The 26839-nt window shown below is 40.1% G+C and overlaps 2 pseudogenes; one reads left to right on the plus strand and one right to left on the minus strand.

The window, feature by feature from the left end:
• The window catches only part of LOC131502161 (tRNA pseudouridine(38/39) synthase-like), a 77254-nt pseudogene that overhangs the window by 43782 nt on the left and 6633 nt on the right, over positions 1 to 26839 (plus strand).
• LOC131503360 (U2 spliceosomal RNA) lies at positions 15103 to 15204 on the minus strand (annotated as a pseudogene).

Consider the following 26839-nt stretch of genomic DNA (forward strand, 5'->3'; position numbering starts at 1 on the left):
TAGGATGGAATGTTCTGAATATATTTGTTAAGTCCATCTGGTCCAGTTTCTCATACAAAAACCATTGTTTCCTTGTTGATTTTCTTTTTACGTGATTTGTACATTGAGGTAAGCGGGGTGTTAAAGTCCCCAACTAATAATGTATTATTGTCTATTAGTTCCTTTATGTTTGTTATTGTTTTACATATTTGGGTGCTCTCATGTTTGGTATGTAAACATTTATAATTTTTCTGTCTTCTTGTTGGATTGTCCCCTTTATTACTATATAGTTCCCTTCTTTGTCTCTTATTACAGTCTTTGTTTTAAAGTCCATTTTGTCTGATATAAGTCTTGCTACTCCAGCTTTCTTTTCACATCCGTTTGTGTGATAAATACTCCACCCCCTCACTTTCAATCTGCAAGTGTCTTTAGGTGTAAAATGTGTCTCTTATGGGCAGCATATAGATGGGTCTTTTTTTTTTTTTTATCCCTTCTGACACCCTATATCTTTCGATTGGAGCTTTTAGTCGTTTTACATTCAAAGTAATTATTGATAGATATGTATTTATTGCCATTTTATTGCTCGTTTTTTGTTGTTTCTGCAGATTTCCTCTGATTCTTTCTTATCTTTTTCACTTTTGCTCTCTCCTTTGCACTCAGAGTCCCCTTTAATATTGCTCACAGGGCTGGTTTAATGGTCACAAACTCCTTCAGTTTGCCTGTGTAACTCTTTATCTCTTCTATTCTGAATGATAGGCTTGCTGGGTAATAGAGTATTCTTGGCTGCAGATTTTTCCCATTCAGCACTTTGAATATATCATGCCACTCCCTTCAGGCTTGCCAAGTTTCCTTTGAGAAATCTCCCGTTAGCCTTATGGGACTTCCCTCGTAAATTAAGGACTTCTTTCGTCTTGCTGCTTTTAGCATTTTTTCTCTATCACTATATTTTGCAAATTTAATTGTAATATGTCTTGGTATCAGACTGTTTTTGTTGATTTTGATGGGAATTCTCTGTGCCTCCTGATTCTGGGTGTCTGTTTCCTTTCCCCAGATTAGTGATGTTTTTTTCTGCTGTTATTTCTTGAAATAAATTTTCTGCCTCCTCTTCTCTCTCTTCTTCTGGGACTCCTATAATATGAATGTTATTATGTTTGATGGAGTCACTGAGTTCCCGAAGTCTATTCTCACGTTCCATAATTTTTCTTTCTCTCTTTTGTTCAGCTTCATTATTTTCCATTATTTTATCTTCTAGGTCACTAACCCATCCCTGTGCTTCTCCAGCCTGCTGATCATTGCATCAAGCCTGTTTCCAATCTCGTTTATTGCATTCTTCACCTCTGATCGTTTCTTTCTAAACTCTTTTATCTCTGTGGTAAGGGTCCCATTTACGTCTTCTATACTCTTCTCAAGCCCAGTGAGTATCCTTATGATTGTTGCTTTAAATTCTCCATCAGGCATGTTACTTATATCTATTTTGATTGGCTCTCTGGCCATGGCCTTATGTTCTTTCCTTTGGGATAAATTCCTCCATCTTCCCATTTAGTCTAAGTCTCTGCTGCCTTCTCTGTGTTAAAAAGCCCAATTATGTCTCCTGCTCCTGAAACTAATGGCCTTATGAAGAAGAGGTCATGTAGTGCCCAGGGACCGGCACTTCAGGGAGTGTCTCAAGTGTGTGCTTCGTGCGCTCTGCTGTTGTGATGTGGCTCTTCTATCCTTCAAGCTAGTCATCTGCACAAGCTCTCCTTTTCTGCTGTGGTCACCATTTGGTTGCTGGCCCGAACTGGAAAGTTTTAGTAGGTATTGTCTGGTCTGGTTGTAAAAGAGGACCTGTCACCACCTCCACCAGAACTGAGGCCCTGCAGAACTGTGTCAGGAGATGTGGTGTGTGCAGGAGTTTGTGCTGTTCTTCTGTGAGAGAGGCCTACCCTGCTGAGGTCTGAGGTCTGTGTGACTGAGAAAGGCAGTATCATCAGAGCACAGGGAGGGTGGGGCTTCCTGTGAGCAAGTTAGGCACCCAAGCTCTGTGCTTCGCTGCTTCCTGCAGATGGTTCTGTGTGTATGTGACTAGTGGGGTGAGGGGAGAAATGGCACCAGCCAGCTCCTTTGTTCTCAGAGAAGCATGTCTGTGAATGCTGCCTCTCAGGGACACGCTCTGAGAAGACCAAACAATCTCCCAGCTCTGTTCCCCTGAGTTGGGCATAACCCTGTCCCATCCACAGCACCCATGATCAATTTCTCTGCCAAACCACGTGCTCTTCAGATGGCTGTTTCCACAGTGCCTGCCCCTGGGTTCTTTGCCTGCCTTCTCTACAGGAGCAGCACAGTGTCCCATAGGCTCTCTCTCAGCCAAGCCTGCTGACCTTTAAAACTCCAAGCTTTAAGCCCGACTTGTTGCAAGAACTCCTGAAATTCAGTGCCACTCATTTTTCAGGCCAATGGCTTTTGCGAAATGTTCTTGTGAGTTACCCTGTGTGCTTCGCCCTCTGGCCCTCTCCACAACCCCCTTCCCTCCACAGCACCCATGATCGATTTCTCCGCTAAACCACGTCTCCACACTTCTTACCTTCTTTGATGTGGCCTCTTCTCTCTCTTTAGCTGTAGAGTTTGTTCTGTCAATCTTCAGGCCCATTACTGGGATATTTAGGGTGATTTGATAGTTATCCAGTTGTGTTCCTGAGATGAGATGACCCCAGGATCTTCCTACTCTGCTACTGTCTTCCTCTCTTCAAGCTAAACTTCATTTTAGTTAAAATTTGTCTTTGTCCGTCATTTCTCAAATTGCAGATGGAATGTGCTTTTTTGCCATACACGAAACAACGTACTGCACCTGTATATTCCCACTCCAAAACCCACATTAATGCTCCACTTTTCTCCACATTCACGTAAGTGTTCGCACACATACGCTTGTACACACACTTAACCCTCAGGTATAGGGTTTGTTTTTAATGATTCCGTGCTTTAAACGTGGAATCAGATACTACACGTTTCTTGGCATCTTTGCTCTCCTTACTCTGCAAAACCACAACAACATCCCACCAAGTCACCTAGCATTGCTCCCATTCACTATTTTAAAAAATACTGCATAAGAGTCTATGGTGTTAGTGCGTGTTAACGCATTGAGTTTTTTCCCTTATTGGGAGAGTGGAGGGTCATTCCCCGCTTTGTGATCCCATGAGCAAAGCCACAGTAAACTGTTTTGTGTATTTGTCTAGGAACGAAAACACTTCTTTCTGTGGGATAGGGTGAATAGCAGATTATATTTTTCACCAGAGAAAAGGATACATTACTTGAGCAATTTGCAAAACATTTAAAGACTTGTTTTTCTTTAAAAATGTTATTCAACATCAATAGTGTGTTAGATTGGGTTTCCGAGAAACAGACTCTTAAGAGGGAAATTTGCAGTTAGGAGGCTGAATGGGGAGTGCAGTGGGAAACAACACCTGCGAGGGAGGAAGGGGATGGTGGGGGGTGGACTGAACAGAGGGAGAAGGTGAACAGCGATGTAGATGTCGTTGCAACAGATTCCTCATCTGATCCCACCAGAGGCTCTGGAGCTGGGATGGCCCTTCACGGTTGTCCAGAATTGAGGCTAGGGGCCTGGGCCTTCATAATCCTGTACCAGTCAGTCACTAGATGCCGGCTTCCCTTGGGCAAGATACGTAACCTTGAGGGAAGCTACTTTTAGGCCAAGGGCAATTCTCAGAGAAGATTGCAGCTGTGAGCCGTCAGCAGCCGACACTCCTGGCAGCTGGGAAAATAAGTGCCCTGGTCCAGAAGAGGTATCTAGGCAGTGTAGCACAGCATTGCCCACAACCAGTAATTAAAAATTCAAACGAAAACAATACCTAACGTTTACTACATGCTGGAAGGAGGCCAATTAATCAAATCTATTTGCTGGAAGCCGACTTCGAAAATGACCGATTCACCAAATTACTGAGCATTACGGGCTCAAAGAGTCTAGGTGTATTTTGATTGAAAAGGTGACGCTAGACTGGTTTCCCAAACAGCGGTGCAACTTGCATTGCCATCCACAATGAGAGATGCAGAACTAGTTCATCTTGCTTTGCTCCCAGCATTTCTGTGGAGTTGTCTGGAAAATAAATGCGTCAAGGAGTTGGGTACAAGGTAGTCGGGAAGGGCCTAACCTCTGTTGGACTGGGGTATACATGCCCAATTTGAAGACCTTGAAATTCCATCTTTAAAAAACGATTTTTTAATGTTTATTTATTTTTGAGAGAGACAGAGAGAGAGAGAGAGAGAGAGCGAGCATGAGCGGGGGAGGGGCAGAGAGAGAGGGAGACACAGAATCCGAAGCAGGCTCCAGGCTCCAGGCTCCGAGCTGTCAGCAAAGAGCCCAACGCGGGGCTCCAACCCACAAACTGTGAGATCGTGACCTGAGCCGAAGTCGGCCGCTCAACCGACTGAGGCACCCAGGTGCCCCGAAATCCAGTCCTTTAAAAGACCATGTTGGTCAGAGTATATCTGTAGGATTTGGTGGAAGAACTGGTAGGTTCAACTCCCTGCTTTTAAAGGAATGTATATTATGGAACAGAAAATTGTGTAGCTAAGGGAATGGAGACTTGTTTAGTAACAAAGAGATAGCAAGAATGATTCAGGCAGCCACCCGTGATACCAGTTTGAATTCGGGACAGGATTAGAGTTTGCAGAGTATCGATCATATGAACAGTCAGCATTTTATTTAATAAAAATATTTTCCTAAAAATCTATGGAGCAGATATCTGTTACAGTAGAACAGACACTGTAAGTAAAATGCATTCAAACGATGCCTGTAGAACTCCTGAATTATACACTTCGAGGCAAGAAGCACAACTTTTCTGCTGCACAATTTTTTTTAAAATGGAAATTCCTTTACTGTGTTTATTAAATACTTTATATTAAGTACTATGCTAAGACGTGGAGTTCAATAGTGTACTCTGGGCAAGGACCTTACATATTAGTGTGTGTCGGGGGTGGGGGGCAACTATAAAAGCCAACAAAGAAACAGAAGGATAATTACAAGTTGGAACACTTGCTGCATAAAAACAGGCAAAAGACGGGAGAACAGGCAGAGTGAAGAATAATACAAGGGAGCAGGAGACAGAATGCTGTGAAAAGAAACACGTAGGCTCTAGAGCCCATCTTGACTCCGTCACGGACTAGCTTCATGATCTTGCACGAGCCATTTAGCAGCTTCCTGGCTTTATTTTCCTACGTGTAAAGTGGTGTTACCAGTATCTGCCTCAGAGGTGTGAAAGTCAAATGAGTTATCAGATGTAGAATTCTTAGGATGCTCCCTGACACACAGTAAGTACTCAGCAAGTTAGCTTTCCTGATGCTAACTTACAGTTATTGAATGAATTAGACTCACCGACTGCGAATGAAATTATAAAATGAGATGCACAGCAAGGTAACATTTTAAAGAGACCGCATGCATTTTTTATACAAGGACGGTGCTTTCTGCAGGGCCATCTACCATTGTCCTCTTTATATTGTGCTATAGAAATAACAAACAAAAATATCCAGGGCACACAATGCTGTTTCAAGCCTATCTGCTATTTCCTGAACCTAGAATGCCTTCTTTATCCCACTTTTCTTACCCCCAACATTGTGAATCATCTTTGAAACGGAAGGTCTGCTATCAGTGTCCTCCAAGAAGCCACATCTGCCTCTTCTTCCTCCCAGATTGCGTATCTCACAGGGAAGGAGTAACAAACACATTGCAAGTCATAGAATTTTGTGCTCCGACACTGTATTCTGATTTGTTTCCGTTGCTGTTCGCCACAAGAAGTTGTGAATATATCAAGGAAAGGGACATTGTGTCACACTTATCTCTATTTTCAAATTTAGCAGTAACTAAGGCATAGATTTTCAATAAATACTGAACGAGTGAGTGAATAAATGAATACTTTCATTGGCCTCTCGCATGATCAGAGTCCAGAGTGCTAACCATTACACGATGGAACCATCCTCTCGCATGATCATTGTTAACTTTCCGCAATTACAGATAGGAGTAGATGAGTTACTACTGCAGTAATGACAAAAGCAGGTAATCAAATTGCCTATGAGAAATAGTAGGAGCTCCAAAAAGTACTAGTTAGCACTGGTTCCTAGCTCTTTGTGAACCATATTTAATCTGCTTAACAATTCCATTAGATGATTCCAGTTATGCTCCGTGTTTTCAGAAGTAGAAAATGACGCTTGAAGTTAAGCTGCTTGCCACAGACCATAAGCTAACCAAGTGGGTAAAGCCAAAAATATCTCCAAGACCATTCCTCGCTTTGTTAGACTCCTTGGGCTTTTGCAAGCTACAGTAACATTGGTTTAGAATCACGTTTGAAAGTTTTCATGATAAATAGGATAGATCTGCCTCTTCCTCTTGGGGATGTGCAATATACGTTAGCACACGAAAAGCGCCACAGTCCTGTAATGAAAGGCTTAATTGCTTTCCTTAACACAGCTTAGTTTCATTGACAGAACTTTGTTTTTCATGAGAACGCTAAAAGGGGGGTTCCGGTCACTGATTTTACTGTGGAGAGGTTTCCCCACGTGTTCAACAAGCAATGTGACACAACTGGGTATCCTACAATTTGACTTAATGCTGACACGATCTGCACAGAGATAGCATCTTATCCCACAGGTGAAGGGCTCAGCTCTGCAAGACGGCCTCACCCCTTAGGACACTAGTCAAAAGACCAGGTTATCATTTGTGCTTTTGACCAACCAGCTACAAATCAGAGGTTCCTGTAATAGGCTCCTTCCTTGGGTTTGATTAATTTGCTAGATCACGTCACAAAACTCAGAGGGCTTTTATTTATTAGAACACTGGTCGATTATAAAAGCATCTAACTCAGGAGCAGCCAGATGGAAGAAATGCACAGGGCAAGGCCCTCTGTAGGAAAGAGTATCAGTCTCCTATTTCCTCGACATGTTCACCAACCCAACCCAACCCAACCCAACCCGGAAGCTCTCAAGAACCCTGCCCCTTTGGGTTTTTATTGAGGCTTCATTACATAGGCATGGCTGATTACATCACCTGCCATTGATGATTGAGTCAACCACCAGCCCCTTCCCCCTCCTGGAAATCAGGAGGTGGGACAATTCCCACCCTGTGTATTCATGATTGATTCTCCTGGCAACCAGCCCCCATATTAGAAGCTTTCCAAAAGTCCCCTCGTTAACCTAAACCCAGTCATGGTGGACAGGAGCTTGTTATGCATAGCAAGACCTTCATGGCCCTGATACAATTTCAGGAACTGAGTAAAGATACCAAATATTATAACAGGATGCTCCCATTGTCCTTACTATTCAGGAAATTCCAAGAGTTTGAGGACCTGTGAGCTGGGAGCCATGGAAAAAGACCAAAAACATATAAGAAATAGATATTTGGTCATTCAGACAACCAAAGTATATTTCTCATAAATCACAATATTGCAAATACCAATTCATATGAAAAAAAAACTAGGATTCTGAGGTATATACCTTGGGAAGTGCTCACTAATCTATGGAAATAAAGCACAAAACTTAGTCTCAAATGATGTAGTATAAAATATGCTGAGTCTGTTTAGTTCCTAAGCTCTTCCAGAGTCCAGAATGTTGCTGCCAACTGAAATCCTTTAGATAGGAATAAGGCAGGGATAAGGTCTGCCTGTATGCAAGGAGAATATGCCACTTTATATAAGCCCAATTTTGTGTGCTTTGCTGTCAGCAAGAATTTAAGTATATAGTTGACCCTTGAACAACACAGGGGTTAGGAGTGCTGACCCCCTACATAATCAAAGATCCATGTAAAACTTTGGACTCCCCCCAAACTTAACTACTGACACCCTACTGTTGACTGGAAGCCTTACCAAGAATAGTCAACTAATACATATTTTGGACATTATCTGTATCATATACTGCATTCTTACAATAATGTAAGCTATAGAAAAAATGTTAAAATCATAAGCCAAAATACATTTATAGTACTGTACTATATAGAAGAACAACACATGAGTGCATTTGCACGGTTCAAAGCCGTGCTGCTGAAGGGTCAAGTGTATATGCAGAGACACAGGATGCTTAACATATATATTATGTGTTTGGTGATCATGACACTGCAGTACTTAATGTGCCCTATCAGAAGAGTCCATTTGGGTTTTTAATATTCATTTTTCTTTAAATTGAAAAATCTGCCTCTGCAAGGAACTCATTTATAATTCCGGCTGCACATCCACGGGACAAATGACAGAATGGACAATCACTTAGAAAAACTCCATTAACGAAGAGAGCAAATCTGTGGCTATTTTGTACTTTGCACCCTTCTGGATTTCCGGGTTAACCATCTTTTAACGGCGTGTTGCCCCATGATATCAGTGCCTACATTTAGTTTTATAGCCGTGTTGGCACCAGGTATCGCTACTTAGCCTTGAACTACTGAGGAAAGAGGAGGTATGGGCTTCATATCTAAGTGATCCCTTTGCACCAAATAAAGGCTAAATATGCCACGGTATGTCGTACAAAGTAAGAGTTGAAAATGGCTTGACGGTAGAGAGATGATGGGGAGAAACTGAGACCTCGGGCAGTTCTTGGTATTACAGGTACTATAGAGCCCAGAGATACGTGGGCCATGGCACCCAGCACTGTGTACGTGCTTTGGGCAGGGGTCTTGTTTCCACAGATCCTAGGGTTTTATTGTCATTTAGCTAATTTAATTTTCCTTCATAATACCCTAAGAGCTCTTGGAACAAGTTTGCACCTACAAGTTGCACTACTGTTTGATAAGTAGAAGGTGGTAAAAGATGTAAATCCCATAGTTGAGAGGTCCTCAAGGAGGACAGTTGGGAAATACGGGGAGGCACCGTGGTTGTCGCAAAGACTGGGGACCGCTGCAGTTAACTGCTTGTGATTTAGAAGACAGTGGCTACGTGTCCTGCAAATGCCCAGCATAAACTTGAAAAACAGAATTGTCTTGTCAAAAGTGTCAATAGTGCTTTGTTAGATTAATTCCTACACTGTTTTGGTCACAGTATTGTTAGGGATATGTTGTAGCCCAGCTCTAACCCTTGCGCTGGGCCATATGATCCGTGTATATTGATAAAAGTTACTTCGTATATGGGGGCCCACAAAATAGGGGCTGCCCCAGTAGCCTGGCCCACATCCCAAATCTATACCTAAGTCGGCCTGCACTTCCAAGAAACACCTGTCAAGGAATAGTAACGTGCACCAATCACTGTCCTCCAACTCAGGTTTCGGTAGCTCGCCTTAACCTAGAAAACAGGACCTGTTGGCCTTATAAGGAAATCCCTGGTCTTTAGCCAATCATATACTATTTCCACAGTGCCTCTTCTGGCATCCCATAAAACCCGTTCTTGCCCCAAATCTTTCTAGAACAGTGTTTTGCTGCTTGGGGCACTGTGCTCCCCCAATCCATGGATTTATTTTCCTTGAATAAGGGATATCAAACTCCTCACTAAATCGCAGTTTTGTCACTTGACAATTATTCTACCAATCTGCCTCCTTGCCCTAATATTTTCCTATTCTCTTTTCTCTTTCATTCACAATTAGTTATTTATATCTAACCTTCTCACATAAAGGATCCAAGGGTGTTGGTATGTGTATGGGGGCTCCTGATTGGCTAAGCAATGATCTAAATTGGACTGGAATTACTTGGTTTATATCTCTATAACCACTGTACTTTTTAACAGCGTTCATCTTTAGGTTTGTATTTGTTATTAATGCCATAATCTAGTCTGTCTGAAAGATTGACGTTTTTCAGTCTTTCACAGTACACAGCCCGGGGTTCATTCCCCACCCCCCATTTTATTTGCATACAGTACAGATTTCTTACTCATTCTTTGCTCAATTTTATTATTTATAAAATGGGAAAAAGGCACAGAGCTCATAGTTGTGAGAATTATATGAGAAATAAGTGAGTACATGGGTTAGGTCAATGACTACACATAGCAAGTGGTTAATAGGACTTAGCTACAGAAAGCTTATATGTATTTGAGCGCCCGGGTGACTCAGTCCGTTGAGCATTCGACTTCAGCTCAGGTCATGATCTCACAGTCTGGGTTCAAGCCCCACATCAGGCTCTGTGCTGACGGCTCAGAGCCTGGACCCTGCTTCGGATCCTGTGTCCCCCTCTCTCTCTGCCCCTCCCCTGCTGGCAGTCTGTCTCGTTCTCTCTCAAAAATAAACATTAAAACAATTTAAAAAAGCTGTATGTATTTTTTTCCAATGAATACGTTTGGATTTTTGATAGTCTCATTAGAAAAATAACTGACATTTTATTGCTGAACAGGAACACAGAGCTATTTCTACGTGCAGCAAAATGGAGCACAGAGAGGAGAGTCACCAGTATCCAATACAGACAACTCTAGAGCGTCTTCTCATTTTCACTTGAATGTGTTCCTACTTTGCCACCTGTCCACCCTGGAGCTAATTATCTTGGAGACTATTATTTACATTTATTTGAAATTTAAATAAGGGTGGAAAAAACAGGGTGATAAGGGACCATTTATTTCTAACACTTAGAAATCAAGCCGTATTTTATAAATGCAGAAATTACTTTTTTCAAAACTAGGCTAAAAATTTATCATCCGATGTTTAAATATTCACCGTAAATTTGAAGAATAGCATGTCAAGTGCCAGAACCCATTTTTGATCGTCTATCCTGTTCAGTGGCAGTTTGGGCCAAGGAAACATGGCTTATTTGGATTTTTTGAAAGGCATGTTTCTCCCTCCCCCAGAAATGTTTTGATACTAGTTATCATTAATCTCTAAAGAAGCAGAATTAGGTTATTTTTGTCTCAATATAGTACTTAACTCATTAAGCCATAATTTAACTGATTTTTTTTTTTCAAAGGCTTGTAGTACTTATCAAAGTAGACAGAATCCTTCATGTTTTAGAAATTACCTATGGAAAAGTGTGTTTGAGATTGCTTTTTATTTTTGATATTTTTTTTTTTGCTATGCCAATCACAGTGGCCTAGTAGCTGGGACATTTTCAGCTCTGTGTCACTGTGTTTCTTTTGCGTTGGAAAAGTTTAACCTATACCTGAACTTCGGGTATCATGCTGCCCAGCTCATTATCTTTGCTTCAACACTGTTATTAAGAAATACCGTCTTATTAGATTAACCGGAATCTTTCAAAGATTTACTGTCACTCCTTCTATGGTGTTTCTCCCCTTTGATGGGAAGGAAGAGAAGATAAAGGCAAGGGGGCAAAAGTGAGATCCCTATACAAAACAAACACCTCAGCTTTTTTTCTCATTTCCATTTTTCTCGGAGATGTATTTACAGTTTGTATTTCTGGAAAGCCTTTTTCATTACATGATGCATAAACATGAAGGATGTGTAGTGATACCCATGCTGTTTGTGGTTGGTTTGCTCTTTATGCTTCTACTTCCTTGCCCTTGGCAAGAAATAAAAAGTGATTTTGCAGTTTTCTTCACTGCCTTTTTATGAGTATAAAAAAGTACTTACTCTTAATGTTTTTCATAGATCTTCTAGTAAGGCAGTTGTGAAATAAAACCTTTCCTCTCTGGGTTGTTGATTTTTATGGTCACAACCAGAAGGTACATAATTTCAGTCATTTGACGCATGGTAGGATTAAGGCAGAAAGGATTTTTGCATGTTGTCCAGTGTGTGTCGTATGCCAAATAAAGTGGAAGGGACGCAAGCCTCGATCAGTTCCTGGTGTTTCCTCTCACACCAAAGCTCCTCTTGGAGTTGCTGGAGGAGTTGAAAAAACGGTAGACACAGAGGCTGGCGCCTGCTATTGCCCACAAGCCCAGGCATCCCCAAAGCAAATGCCACGAATTTTACTGGGGTCTTTTTCTCGGTTGGGTATTGCATCTGGTCTCCCTCGTGGCGCTAGATGTCAGGTGATGCAGACGGATAGAGGGAGGTGATTGAAACCTAGGTTCCAAATGGCAAAGTGGGAGGCTATCCGAAAGTAGTTCACGTGTTTGTATTTGTTTCCTGAAGTGTGATGAACACAAAAGGCAGCTAGGACGGCATAAAGCATGCTCCAGTGGGGGCTGCCAGTGAGTGCTTATGGCTCTGTTCCATTGGGACCAAGTAGCAGGAACGCTGAGTAACAGTACCCATCTTCCCAACAAGTTGAATATCATTAGCAGAACGCCTTGTGATGCTCTGCGTCTTCTTTGCACTATCTGGAATTCTGTTTGGGTCCTCGTCTTTGTTTTATGTGATTAGAATTCACTGTCACTCAGTGTTCTTCAAATTGTGCAATTCAGTGGTTACGACCCACCTCACACAAGGGGCTGTCCAATAGACAAGGATGATGAATAGTCTCTATTAGCGTAAAGAGCCAGTAATTTGTCAGAGTCATGTTCTAGATGATATAATTGTCCATGTATGCTGAGGGGATTAGAAGTGGTTAGAAAAACTGAGGGCCCAGGGCATGGGTGAGGTGGACACCAGTGGTTACGTTGTTAGTGATTCAGAGTGTTGTGTTCTAGATTCCATGTGAAAATTCTCCAGGGATATTTGGTATCTGTTTCCAATGTTTCCAATTTTACTCAGATACTTCTGTAGTAAGGGACTGCATTGGGTATATCTCCTACCATCCTGGAAAACTTGGACTAAAGTATAGGCTAACTATAATCCTATTCCTTTTTAAATATTTACTTATTAATTTTGAGAGAGAGACAGAGTGAGAGTGGGGGACAGAGAGAGAGAGAGAGAGAGAGAGGGGGGGGAGAGAATCAATCTCAAGCAGGATTCCTCACTCACAGCATGGAACCCAACACGGGCCTCAATTCCACAAACCATGAGATCACGACCTGAGCTGAAACCTCGTCAGGCATTCAATCAACTGAGCCACCCAGGTATCCCACCGCAATCCTATTCTTGAGGGTTATTATAAGATGCATTGAATGACCCAAACAAACCCATAGTATAAACAGCAATCTCAGAAAAATAGCCATCATGTTTTCTTAGCACAGCAGGAGAAAGATTCAAATCTTTTATTATGTTGTGTATTAATATTAAGCCATAAGGCTACAGGCTCAACTCCCACATTTTATCAACTACTTAGATTCACACAAAGTAAGGAAGATCTGTCTTTATTGAGGATTAAATCTGATTTATGTCAGAAAGCTGTCATAGAAGGATAGATGGTATTATTGGATGGCCTAGTGAAAAATCTATTTCCATTGTTGAAACCTACTTGTAATGGATCTGGGAACAAATATGATTAGCGAATGGAAACTTTCACCATTTATGTCCTCAATATCCTAGGATTACCACAGGGATACAGTGGCAAATGGTCAAAAAGTATAAAACTCCTGGGGGGGGCTCTTCCCCTGTCTCCCCAAAAATGGTGGTGGATGTGTTAATTAACTGTGGTAATCATTTTACAACGTACAGGTATATCTAATCACCATGTATACCTTAAACATAATTTTTATTTGTTGATTATACCGCAATAAAGGTAGGAAATAATTTTCAGCTCATATTTAGTGATTTTAATGTTATAGCAAAAACGTTCATGAACTGAGATGTTACCTGGATTACATATACAATTTAATGATAAAGTTCACAAAATGTTTGTTGTTATTTCCCCCTTAAAGTTAAGCAGCTTTTGTGCTTCAATATAAACACTACTTGGTTTAATCCTAGGAGGCAGTCTAACTTATTTTAGAGATTCAGAGAGGTCAAATAAATATTTTTCACTTTTATATTTCTTATCAATTTCTTTAAAAAATTTTTTTTAATTTTATTTTTGAGACAGACAGAGACCAAGTGGGGGTTGGAGAGAGAGAGAGAGAGAGAGAGAGAGAGAGAGACAGAATCTGAAGCAGGCCCTGAGCTGTCAGCACACAGCCTGATGTGAGGCTCCAACTCGCCAACCGCGAGATCCTGACCTGAGTGGAAGTCGGCCGCTCAACCGACTGAGCCACCCACGCGCCCCTCTTATTAATTTCTACATGAACACGAGTGCCTGTGTGCTGTGCTAAGCTTTTTTTCCTCTTATAATGTATTATGTTTACGTGCGTTTCAGAACAGGATGTTTCCTAATATAAGAAATCCATTTACATTTTTAAATATGCAACGGCAAGTGAAATGGCACTGAGTGTTTAATTTTTAAAGATTCAAAAAAATTTTTGAGCACATTTGGTACAGTGTTATATTAGTTTCAGGTGTGTAACAGTGACTCGACTTGTCCGTACATTATGCTGTGCTCACCGCAAGTGTAGCTACTATCTGTCAGCCCACAGCACTATTACAATATCATTGACTGTATTCCTTATCCTGTACCTTCCACGTCTATGACTTATTCCACAAGTAGAAGCCTGTGTCTCCCCCTCCCCTTCACCCATTTTACCCATTTGCTCATCCTCTCCCTTCTGGCAACCACCAGTTTGTTCTCGGTATTTATAGGTCTGATTCTGCTTTTTGTTTATTCGTTTGTTTGTTTGTTTGTTTGTTTCAGATTCCACATATGAGGGAAGTTATATGCTATTTTTCTTTTTTAGTCTAACTTACTTCACTTAGCTTAATACCCTGAAGATCCATCCAGGTTGCCTCAAATAGCATGATCTCATTGTTTTTTCATGGCTGTGTAATATTTTGTTTATACATGTATACTATATATATAAATGAAATATATTTATATAAATATATATAATATATACATATGTATATAGAAATATATGTACATATAAATATAATATATAAATATATATGTAAATATATTTAGTATATATATGTATATAAACTGAAACATATATACTACACACACACACATCTTCCTTGTCCATTCATCTATCAGTGAGCACTTGGGTTGCTTCCATATCTTGGCTACTGTATGATGCAAAAAACATAGGGAACAGTCTCTTTATATATCTTTTAAATGATTTATTTATTTATTTGTTTGTTTATTTATTTATTTTTGAAAGAGAGCACGTGTGGGGAGGAGTATACAGAGAGGGGGACAGGATCTAAAGCAGGCTCTGCACTGACAGTAGTGAGCCTGATGTGGGGCTCGAACTCAACAACCATGAGATCAAGACCTTAGCCGAAGTTGGGTGCTTTAACAGATTGCACCCCTCAGGTGCCCTGGCAACATTTCTCTTTAATAAATGGTGCTAGAAAAACCGGACAGCTACATGCAAAAGGTTAAAACTGGACCTCTTTCTAAAAGTATATACAAAAAGAAACTCAAAATGGATTGAGGACCTACACTTGATCTTAGCCAAAAGGCCGAGAAGCGATTGGATTGAGGACCTAAATGTGAGACCTGAAACCATAAAAAAAAAAAAAATTCTAGAAGAGAACACAGGCAGTAATTTCTCTGACACTGGCCATAGCAGTATATGTCTCCTAAGGCAAAGGAAACAGAAAGCAAAAGTAAATTATTGGGACTACATTAAAATAGAAAGCTTTTACACAGTGAAGGAAATGATCAACAAAAGAAAACGGCAACCTACTGAGTGGTAGGACATATTTGCAAATGATATATATGTGACAAAAGGTTAATATCTGAGGTATATAAAGAATTTCTAGACCTCAGTGCCCCCCCCCAAAAAAAAAAACAAAAAAATGGGAGGACATGAATAGACATTTTTCCGAAGAAGACATCCAGATGGCCAACAGACACACGAAAAGATGCTCATCATCGCTCATCATCAGGGAAATGCAAATCAAAACCACCATGAGACATCCCCTTTCACCTGTCACAATGGCTAAAGTAAAAAAGACAAGCGTTGGCGAGGATGTGGAGAAAAAGGAACCTTTGTGCACTGTTGGTGGGAATGTAGAGAGGTGCAGCCACTGTGGAAAGCAGTGTGGAGATTCCTCAAGAAATGAAAAATAGAACTACCGTATGGTCCGATAATTCCATTACTGGGTATTTACTGAAATAAAATGCAAACAATGCACTTATATATTTATTGCAGCATTATTTAACTGAGATATGGGTTAACCTGTTATTGATGCTCTTTTTCCTCAGAAGTACCAAAAACACCGAGAACAGTGAGCCATCAGAACAGAGGTGGCCAAAGGGACCTGGAAGAGCCAGGCCTCAGGGCCTCTTCTCTGTACTTCAACTCAGGCAGTTTTGCTTTTACCTGTTGTAGATATTGGGCCTCTATGTATTCCTTTTTGAGAAACAAAATCGAGCTGTTAGCAATTGTTTAAAATTCCCAGTACCTCTCATCTCCACAAACGTAGCAATGGGGGCTGGAGGCTGAACTTAGCAGCATTTGCATTCATTCCTGACTTGAGTTTTCGGGTCTGGTTTTAGGCCAGGCCTTATCAATGGTCAGGCTAAGTCATTTCAGGTGTGAACCAAGACTTAGGCAGTCACTGCGGGTTCATTTGAAAGAAACTGCTGTTTCTATCAATTTTATTTTCACCATTTCGATACTCATATTGACATCATATAGAGCTAAGTTGGCCCCGAAGTATTTTGAAGGTCAGTACTTAAGAATGGGCTGACGAACCTGTATATTTGTTGCATGCTGAGATTTATAAAGAGCTTAGTACTTTTTACCACTCACTTCTTTGTGGGAATAAATGTCAATTTAAACTATGGAGTAAGCTGGGTCTGTCGCTCATGATTTGATGGATTTGGTGAGTGGTTGGGCATATTAGCTTGAGGGCTCAGTATAGCAATGACTCCTCTTCCAGATGATACTTAAGACATTTAAATTACTTACAAATTACATAGTGCCTAATTCTAAAAGGATTTAAGATAAGACACAATATGAAAATAATTTTAAATGCTGTTGAAATGCAAAAAAAAAAGCACACATAGGTTCTCCTATGTGTATGTATTTCTAATTAAAAAGAGGGGAGAAAGAATTAGGTTAGAGCCTGGGATGAATGAAGTATGGAAACTGAACTCTGACTTTCACAGCCTAAACAAGAAGCAGAATCCACTGGATAATATTGTGTCATTTTCTGATGAAAAGAAAGAATTTGAGCTTCCAAAACTGTTTTCTTGACATAAATTCTAAGAACGGCATATAGGGAAATCCTTATCCTCAACTTCAGTTTTCTTTTTTTTTTAGATAACAATTTTCTTTTTTTAAAATGTTTATTTTTGAGAGGGAGAGACTGAGGGAGGGAAGGGTAGAGAGTGAGCAGGAGGGAGGATCTGAACCATGCTCCCTGCTGACAGCAGAGAGCCAGATGTGGGGCTCGAACTCACCAACCGCAAGATCATGACCTGAGGCGAAGTCTGACAACCGACTGAGCCACTCAGGTGCCCCTTAAATAACAGTCTTCAAGTGGCTGCTTCTTCAATAGATGCACTAGAAATGCTGAGTGTGCTATCACGTCAGATTTCAGTGGAGGTACAAATACTGTAATGACAGAAAAACGTGGGGCCAGTGCCTGGAGTATCTGCAGGAGGGAATCCACGAGATCCTCTGTACTTTCTCTCAAATTTGAGACCTTGGCTCATAGTGCAGGTTTATTGTGATTAATAGGGACGAAGGATTGGAGAGGACACCAAAACCCATTGAGCAATATCAGATTAAGAGCAATGGAATCTTACGTTTTTGTCTCGTGTCAGTATTTTCCGTAAAATTACAGGCCCTGTAACCTTGAAGGGTCCTAAAGATTGGTTTGAGTGTAGTTTGGGGACAGGACAGTCTCTATCCTCCTGGGAATGGGAGAAGGGTGATCTGAATAGCGACATTAAGGATTGAAGCTGAGATTAAGAACGAAACAGTTGACCAGAAGCATGAATCCAAAAGGGCTGTGGAGAGGGTCATTAGCAGGATAAGGTGACTCGATAAACACAGAGTAGGTGAGAGGAGAGCTAGCGGGGGAAGAATGGAGTGTTAGGCATTTTCTGGAGATACTGGTAGGGAGGCTTGCCAAGTTTATATGAAGCTCACTGGTACTTTCCACTTATGGGCTACCAACTCGTAAAGGAAATCAAGTTGGTTCATATACCAGGCGCTAAAGTAACTCCTAACGACTTAATAGTTGGAGTGCATATATCCCCTTCTAGACTTTGAGCTCCATGAGAAACGAAACCGTTGGTAGTGTTTCCTACTAAATATCCATAAAAGACACGTGGCTTGACAATTAGAACGTACTCAAAAAACGTTTGTTGCAGGACAGAATTACAACGCCTATGTTTTCTCATTTAGTAATGGCTACTTACAGTACTGGAACGGTGGCATTATCCCTGTGTTTTGGATAAGGATGTAAGCCTGAAACTTTTAAATAACTTACACATTCTACAGCTCATTCCCCTGCTTACTAAGTGGCCGTGCTGTCACATGAACACAGCTCTGCTTTATGTCCAAGCCCACGGGCAGCACTGTCTCCTTAGCAAGCAAACATTTAAAGAATATACACAGGGCACCAATCACAGCGATAGGTATTGGAGATGCTAAAGGTCTAAAGATATTTAAAAATCATAATAGATGACAGCACAAATACGAGGCACACACATACTCCTGTCCCCTGGAGGCTTAAGTACATCTTTTAAAAGCAGGATATTGTTGAGATTTTTGTTTATTTAATATTGGAGACTCTGTCTTTTGATTGCCCCACATTATTATGGCAGGTACAGATCCATGTGTCTAGGCTTGAACACTCTTTTAGTTGTGCTGTTATTTACTTCATTGCTTTTCCCACATGTATTCTGGTTTCCTTTTTTTGCGTGGGTTCTGTCTTGTAAAGGTCCCAAGAGCTCTGAGACTTGTGCAGGGACAGTGGGTAGAAATCTAGGTTTGTAAGAGTGACTGGGAGGTACTTTCCATTTCCATGCTTGACGTGGCCCGTCTTGATCACATCTCTGCCTTGGAGCTCTCCAGCACAATGTAGAAGAAATTACAGTTTCAATGAGTCACCCCTCCCCCCATGCTGGGACCCAAACACATTTTATGCCTCTGGAAGGATTTCTCATGCATCTATTTCAGGTATGGAATATGGGAATGCGTTCTGTCAATATCTTGACTTTTCCTTTGTTTCTTCTTCGGTTGGGTTTGGGAGACGGAGCCCAGGCTAGTTTGACATCTTGTATCAAACTTCTGTTTCATAAAAGCAAGTCCATCTGGTCTTTTGAAAACATTTATAAATGCAATGGTATATTTTGCATTTGCTCTTTCGCTTAGAAAATCTAGTCACTACAAATGAGGGCAAATCGCTCTTATGCATAGCAATTTAGGGATTTTACAGCGTCATATTCATTATCTCAGTGCTCAGAACACTATGACATAGTTACAAATGAGTAAAATGAGAAGCTAAGTGACTTATCTATAAATGAAGCTAATAAGAAATCTAGTTGGAGCTCAAATTCAGATCCTCTGATTCCTCAAATTTCATTCTGTGCCATCTCAATGCTATGTTTCAGAACATTTCTCAAAGTCAAAAAAAAAAATAAAGAGCTAAAGATAGAGTGCTTGTTGAGTGAAGACATTTTAAAAATGAGAGTTTTAAAATATTTAAGTATAGCTATTGTGAACGAGAGAGAAGAGCAGCTTAAAATGATACATTGACTGTGTAGGTTTAGAAAACCATCGACAGAATAAACATCTATCTGGTGTACATGTTTATTTTTTAAATTTACATCTTTTTACTATGTTGATAAAATTTCACATTTCTGCAAGCTTTCAAGTATAGTCCTAGGAATTTCTTTTCTTTACCAGATTCATCAATATTTTATTACATTTTCTCCATGTCTCTTTATTCTCTCTCTATAACCCATATACATAGAGAGGTACATACGTGTTTGTGTGTGTGTGTGTGTGTGTGTGTGTGTGTGTGTGTGTGTCAAATATACATCTCCTACTCCCTCACCCATTTCAGAGTTAAATCACACATATTATGAGTCTTTACCCTAAATACCTTAGGAGGTATATCCTAGAACAATAAACCACAGTAAAATTACCAAAACCAGGAGATTTCATGCTTATACAATACTATTCTCTAATTTAGGGATCTGAAAACTATAGCCCTCAGGTCAAATATGGACCATTGCTGCTTGTTGTGAATAAAGTTTTACTAGAACACAACTGCGTTTTGTCTCAGTTTTTGAGCCACTACAACAGAGCCAAGTAGCTGCGGTAGAGACCATAGGACCCACAAGTCAAAAAATATCTACTATTTGATCCTTTGCAAAAGAAGTTTCCTGATACTTCTTTTCAAAGTCCAAGTTCAAATTTGACCATATCCGAATAGGAACCTTCATAATTAGATTTCCTCACTCAGAATCCGCCTGAGATAGCTTATTTTGTTTGTCGTGTTTCTGTAATCTCCTTCGATCTGCAACACGTCCTGATACTTTCTTTGTATGTGATGACGTTGAAAGTTTTGAAGACTTAAAGGCCACTTATCTAACAGGATGTCTTTTTTTTTAGTTGCATATGATTCAGTTTGTTTATTGATTTATTTTATTTAAATTCAAGTTAGTTAGCATATAGTGTATCTTGGCTTCAGGAGTAGCACCCAGTGATTCATCGTGGATGAATGCTCTATCGATGCTCATAGGGTGTCTCTTGATATGGGGTGATCTGTATTTCCGTATGATAGATTCAAGTTGAATACATTTTTAGCAGAAATAACACCAAAACGATGCAGCGTTCTTCTCATTGTATCCTTTCAGGAGATGCATGATGTCTGCTTCTCCCTTTGTTGGTGATACTCACTGTAATCACTGAGTTAAGTCGGTGTTTGCTAAATTCTTCCAATGTGAAGTTACTATTTTGCCTTCGATTTCAACACATAATTTGGTGGTTGCTATGTAAGACTATAGAAATACCCTGTTCTAAATAAATTATCCCTATCATGGTTAAAAATCATGGTTTTTTTTTTAAGTATTGTGTGCATATTTTACTATCTTGGTAGGATGTTGAAGGCTAGGCTTATGTACACAAAGTACAGAAGAATTGTTTAAGGCCAGCACTCAGTAGAAGCCAGGATTCATACAGAATGCTGAGCCTTATCTTCAGTGCCTTTTTGAGTGTGAATAATGGATGTTGTATTGAAAATAGGAAACCTTGTTTGGCTGACAGAATATTTATGGAGTAACGTACCACAGAAGTGCTCAGAATAAGTTCTGAATAATATTCCCTCGGAAAATGCAGTACAAAAATTCAAATGTAATACTCTAAGAGGAATAGGAAACTTCCATCAGTTCAAAATGTGAGGTATGCCCGTCAGTATGAGGTCTGCCCATCTACATGCCAGAAAGAATCAGACCACACATACAGGTTTGGGTAACAGTGATTTGCAGCAGCTGACCGGGGCCAAATACATCATTTACCATGTGGGGCTGTGAGAAGCAAGTCCACTGGGCTGAGCTGAGACAGTCTCCATGCCCTTGGTTAGGGGCAATCGCTTAGACTGCCCCTTTTAAAACTGATTTCTTGAAGTAGTAGGAGCTGACATACTGAATGATTTGACCCAAGATAGAGTCAAAATGAAGGTCACATCATGGTCCTCAAAGTCGGATTTTGTTCAGGAAGTAATTGGAAGAAGGATGATTAGGGAAACAAGAACCAGAACATTTTCTTCCAAGTGTTATTGACTTAGCATTGATTGAGGTTTTAGTTCTGTCCACTCTCTGATATTAAAAAAAGAAGATGAGTAGAAAGACTAATTTTGAGTACACTCACTCTCAATTTCTGTTCAATATTGGCTTAGAATAAGACAAATAGTGAAATTATAACAGCAAAGACAAGGGTGGCAGATATTTTTCTGGATGGTACCAGAGGGACTTCCCGATACAAAACAAAGGAAGTGATAGGAAAGAAATTTCATAACATATTTTAGTGGTTGGAGTGTTAGTCTCCAGTTTTCCCCATTCAGAGAATTAGATAAAACATCCCAGTCTTGTAAATGCGATTTTTTAGGCAATATCATGTGCAGTTTTAAGATCATTTATTTTTACGACATGTGCAGAAGGTATAATTTTTGGGTAGTAATAATGGTAGAGCAAGTTGGTCTCAGCTGTGGCATCCTAAAAAAGTGCTAAATAGTCACAATTTCTGTGCAGTGTACAAATACAAGCTCCCCACAAGAATAAGGATTAAGTGAAAAGAACGAATTATACCAGTGTCGAACCTCCCCATATCTTGGCGTGCACAAGTAAAGACAAGTGTTCATGTTTGCTGAGTTACGAGTATTCAACCGAATTGCATGTGATCTGATTACAAATTTGTATATTCCACTGTAGATCTTTTTCCACTTGCAGAAGAGAAATGTTTTAGATGTCATTGGTCACAAAAATCTTCATTTAGCTTCTTTGGAAAGTGGTTACTTTTTGAAAGGTGTAGGACCTTTGTAAATCTGGATCATGAGTCTCCTCATTATCCAAGAGGGAGATTTGCTAGGAAGTTAATTTCACCAGGAAAAATGTCCAAATCATTTTAAGACTGAAAATATCTTCCCACTTCTAATCACTGACACGTTGCTTTTGAAAATTCACTTATATATTCACTTAAAATATTTGGGAGAGCCTATGGAACAGAAGTGTTTCTAGAAGCTGGCTGAAGCTACCTAAAGGCATAGTGTATGTATTGGGGGTATTCAGGAAAGGTTTGGGGGTTTGTAGTACGAAGTGAGAAGTGAAGAGAAATGAAAGTTTTAAAACTAGTTTAACAATTCACTATTTTGTAGTCAATGTAAGATTTCCACAAAACCGTTACTTGTGATCACACTTTAAAAGAAAGTCTTTTAGTTTCCAAATAGCCAATGTTGATAGTTTCTGAGGACTCAGGGGTGTTTGCGTATGGCTACTTATCTTGATTTGTGCCACAATGACATGATTAGGCACCAAGTCCCGGTCAGAATTTTCCATCGGCAGAGGCAGACACAGGAAATGCTATCGAATGTTTTGAAAATTATGATGGGTTCAGGACTGGATGTGCACGCAGATTGCCTGAATTCTAATTCTGGTTCAGCCATCTACTACCGGTCCCATTTTAGGTAAATAGGAGAAGACGTAACACCTCTGCAATGTATCCTACTCAATACGTTTATTGGGAGGATTAGACAAAGGTATGCAAGATATTTGCAAAAATGGCACATACTAAGCGCTTAATAAATACTAGTAGTACTATTAAATGCACACAAGCTGTACATGTGAGAAAGTCCATAGTCCAAAGAAGTCTCATCAGTAAAGAAGAATGAGTGAAAATGAATGAACTGAGGAGGCAATTCAGAAAGTTAAAAATACAAAAGGAACCATGAGAAATGAATTATTAAAGTTAGCAACACGAACTATTGCATTAAGAATGGAGATGAAAACAAATCCAAACACTGGCACATCGAAAGAATAAAAATAGACAACTTGGTAAAACCTACCTAGGAATCAGTAAAAACACGAGATATACTGTCGGAAATTTGAAAGGAAATAAAACCAATAATGGTGAATTTTTTTTTTTTGTTATTACCAATCGTCAGGGTCTTGTCATTTGCCTCCGGAAAAAGGAGGTTCTTCATCTGGAGACTAAAACCAAGTCATGCCGAAACATGGTTTCCTTGTACTTCTCTCAGGGAATGGCCATGTGATCAGCTGGCTGATGCTCCAGGAGTAGTGAATAAGAGGGCAGGCAGGTGAGAAAGTAGGGAGCCTAAAGGTCAGGTGCTGGGAAGTCGTTGCAGTCCTTAGCAATGTGACTGCCTTTGGAATAGAAACTTGGACTTGGCAAGGCTGGCAAGTTGTTGCTTTCTCACTTATTCTTATGTACTTCCTGTGTCCTCCCTTAATTCGGAATAAACCCTGCTTTTCAAAATGCCATCCTGACTCGGCTAGATTAAGAGAACCAAAGGAATAGGGGTAGGACGGGGGCATTACCACACTTCTGAAATTGGTAGGATAGTTTTCTTTTTTAAGATTTTATTTTTAAGTACTCTCTACACCCTGCATGGGGTGGGGCTCAACCCCACGGTCAAGAGTCATGCACTCCACCACCTGAGCCGGCCAGGCACCCCTACGTATGATGGCAGTTTTAAAGAATTCTAAGGGTTTTGGTGAAATTCAAGGGGCTGTGAAGGATTCTGTTTCCTTTTAATTAGACAATTATTTGGCAGTCATTTTTGTTGTTTCCATCGCCCAGAAGAGTGCTTGCCACAAGGTAAGGGCGGAGTTCCTGTTTGCCGAAGGACTGAGGCCATTTTCCCCCGGGCAGACCAGGCGACACTTCCGTCTCGCCCAGTTAATGGTTCTGCAGTGGAGACAACCTTATGGCAGAAATGAGACAAAGACGTTCCCATGTTTCTGTTGCCGTTGAGCAAGGTTACCCTACTCAGTCCGTTAAATATGCCTGCTCTCAGCGCGCACTGGTCTTTTGTCTTTGGGGATATTTTCCAGGCACGTGGGTGTGACTACAGAATCATCAGTAATTGCGTACAACTTTATTTACCAAATATATTCTGTCAGAGAAGGCTCTGGCTGTAGCACCTAGTGACCAGCACCATCCTCCTGGCATGTTCCAGGCAGCAATGACTATAGCGCTAAGAGCTGGGCTACTAGTGCACCTTACCCTGCCTCCATCTTTGGACCTGGCTTGATAGGGAGTCTTCGTCTTCTCTTTGGAACTTGAGGTACTTTGATAGGAATTGCATTAAATGTGTAGATTGCTTCGGGTAGTGTAGCCATTTTCACAATGTTGTTCTTCCAACCCTTGAACGTGGAATACTTTTCCATTTCTTTGTATCATCTTCAATTTCTTAAGTGTTCTATGGTTTTTAGAGTGTAGATGCTTTACCTCTCTAGCTAGGTTCATTCCTTGATATCTTATTATTTTTGGTGCAATTGCAAATGGGATGGATCCCTTGATTTCTTTTTCTGCTGCTTTGTTATTTGTGTATAGAAAGGCAACAGATTTCTGCACATTGATTTTTATAGCCTGTGACTTTACTGAATTCATGTATCAGTTCTAGCAATTTTTTTTTTGGTGGAGCCTTTTGGGTTTTCGACATAAAGTATCATGTCATCTGCAAATAGAAGTTTGACTTCTTCATTGCTGCTGGTGATACACCACATTTTAATAAAAGAAAGGATAAGAACTATATGATCCTCTCAGTGGATGCAGAAAAAGCATTTGACAAAATATAGGTATCCATTCTTGATAAAAACCCTCAACAAAGTAGGATAGATGGGACATACCTCAACATTGTAAAGGCCATATGTGAAAGACCCACAGCTAATATCATCCTCAATGGAGAAAAACTGAGAGGCTTTCCCCTAAGGTCAGGAACAAGACAGGGATGTGTACTCTCACCGTTACTATTTAACATAGTACTGGAAGTCAAAGCCTCAGTAATTAGACAACAAGAAATAAAATGCATTCAAATCAGTAAATTGGCTGTTTAAACATTTGGTAGAATTTTCCAGTGAAATCACATGGGCCTGGATATTTTTCCTTCAGGACTTTCTTAAACTACATATTCAATTTCTTTATCAATTATAAGATTAATTACATTGCCTATATAACTTTGGGGGGGTTGTTGTAATTTGTCGTTTCTCAAGGAATTGATCCATTTCTTCTATGTTTTCAGATTTATGAGCATTCAGTCATTAACAGTATTCCCTTATTATCCACTTAGAAATCACAGAATTTGCAGTGATATTCCTATTTAATCACTGATATTGATCCTTGTCTTCTCTAATTTTATCTGTGCCAGTCTTGCGAGAGGCTTACCAATTTTATTAATTTAAGAAATAGCTTTTCCCCCATTGATTTTCTTTATTGTATTCTTTTAATTTCATTGATTTCTGCTCTTATCATTATTATTTACTTCCTTCTGCTCACTTTGGGTTTTTCCCTTTTCCTATATCTTTTAGGTAAACACTTGGGTGTGTAATTTGAGATCTTTCCTTATTTCTAACGTTAGCATTTAATGCTAGAATTTTCTCTCTCAGGGGTGCCTGGGAGGCTCAGTTGGCTAAGCGTCTGATTCTAGATCTAGGCTCAGGTCATGATTTCACAGTTCCTAAGTTCAGGTCCCCTGTCGGCTCTGCTCTGACAGTACAGAGCCTGCTTTTGATTCTGTCTCTCCCTGTCTGCCCCTTCCCCCCGTGCATGCTCTCTCTCTCTCTTAAAACAGATAAATAAATAAGCTTCAAAAAATAGATTTTGTATTCAAAAATAATTCCCTCTCAGTGTGACTTTAGCTACATTCCATAGGTTTTGATTTGTCTTGTTTTCATTTTCATTTGGTTCAATTTTTAAAAATTTCCTTTGAGTCTTATTTGACCCATGGATTATTTAGAAGTGTGCTGTTTAATTTCTAAGTGTTTTCTTTCAAGTTTACAGATTTCTAAATGTTTTTTAAATGTTTATTTATTTTTGAGAGAGAGAGAGCGAGCGAGCATGAGCAGGAGAGGGGCAGCGAGAGAGAGGAAGACATAGAATCCGAAGCAGGCTCCAGTCTCTGAGCTGTCAGCACAGAGCCCGATGTGGGGCTTGAACCCACAAACTGTGAGCTCATGACCTGAGCTAAAGTTGGATGCTTAACCAACTGAGCCACCCAGGTGCCCCCAGATTTACAGATTTCTAGTTTGATTTCACTATACTCAGAGGACACATTCTGTAGGATATATTTTCATTCTGTTGATGTTTGTTTTATGGCCCAGCATATAGTCTATCTTGGTATATGTCCTGTAGGCACATGAAACAAGTGTGTACTGTGCTATTGTTGAGTGGAGTATATTTACACAAATAAGATCCTGTTGGTCATTGTTTTGTTTAGTCATCCTATTCTTGCTGATTTTGTCTGGTAGTTCTATCAGTTGCTGAGTGTCGGGCATGTGAAGTCCAATGTTAACTGTGGCTTGGTCTGTCTCCTTTCAACTATCAGATTTTGCTTTGTGTATTTGGAAGTTCTGTTGTTTGGTTGATATCTATTTAGAGTAGATACATCTTTGTACTTTTATACT

This window comes from Neofelis nebulosa, chromosome X (genome assembly GCF_028018385.1).
Source record: "Neofelis nebulosa isolate mNeoNeb1 chromosome X, mNeoNeb1.pri, whole genome shotgun sequence".
Taxonomy (NCBI): Eukaryota; Metazoa; Chordata; class Mammalia; order Carnivora; family Felidae; genus Neofelis; species Neofelis nebulosa.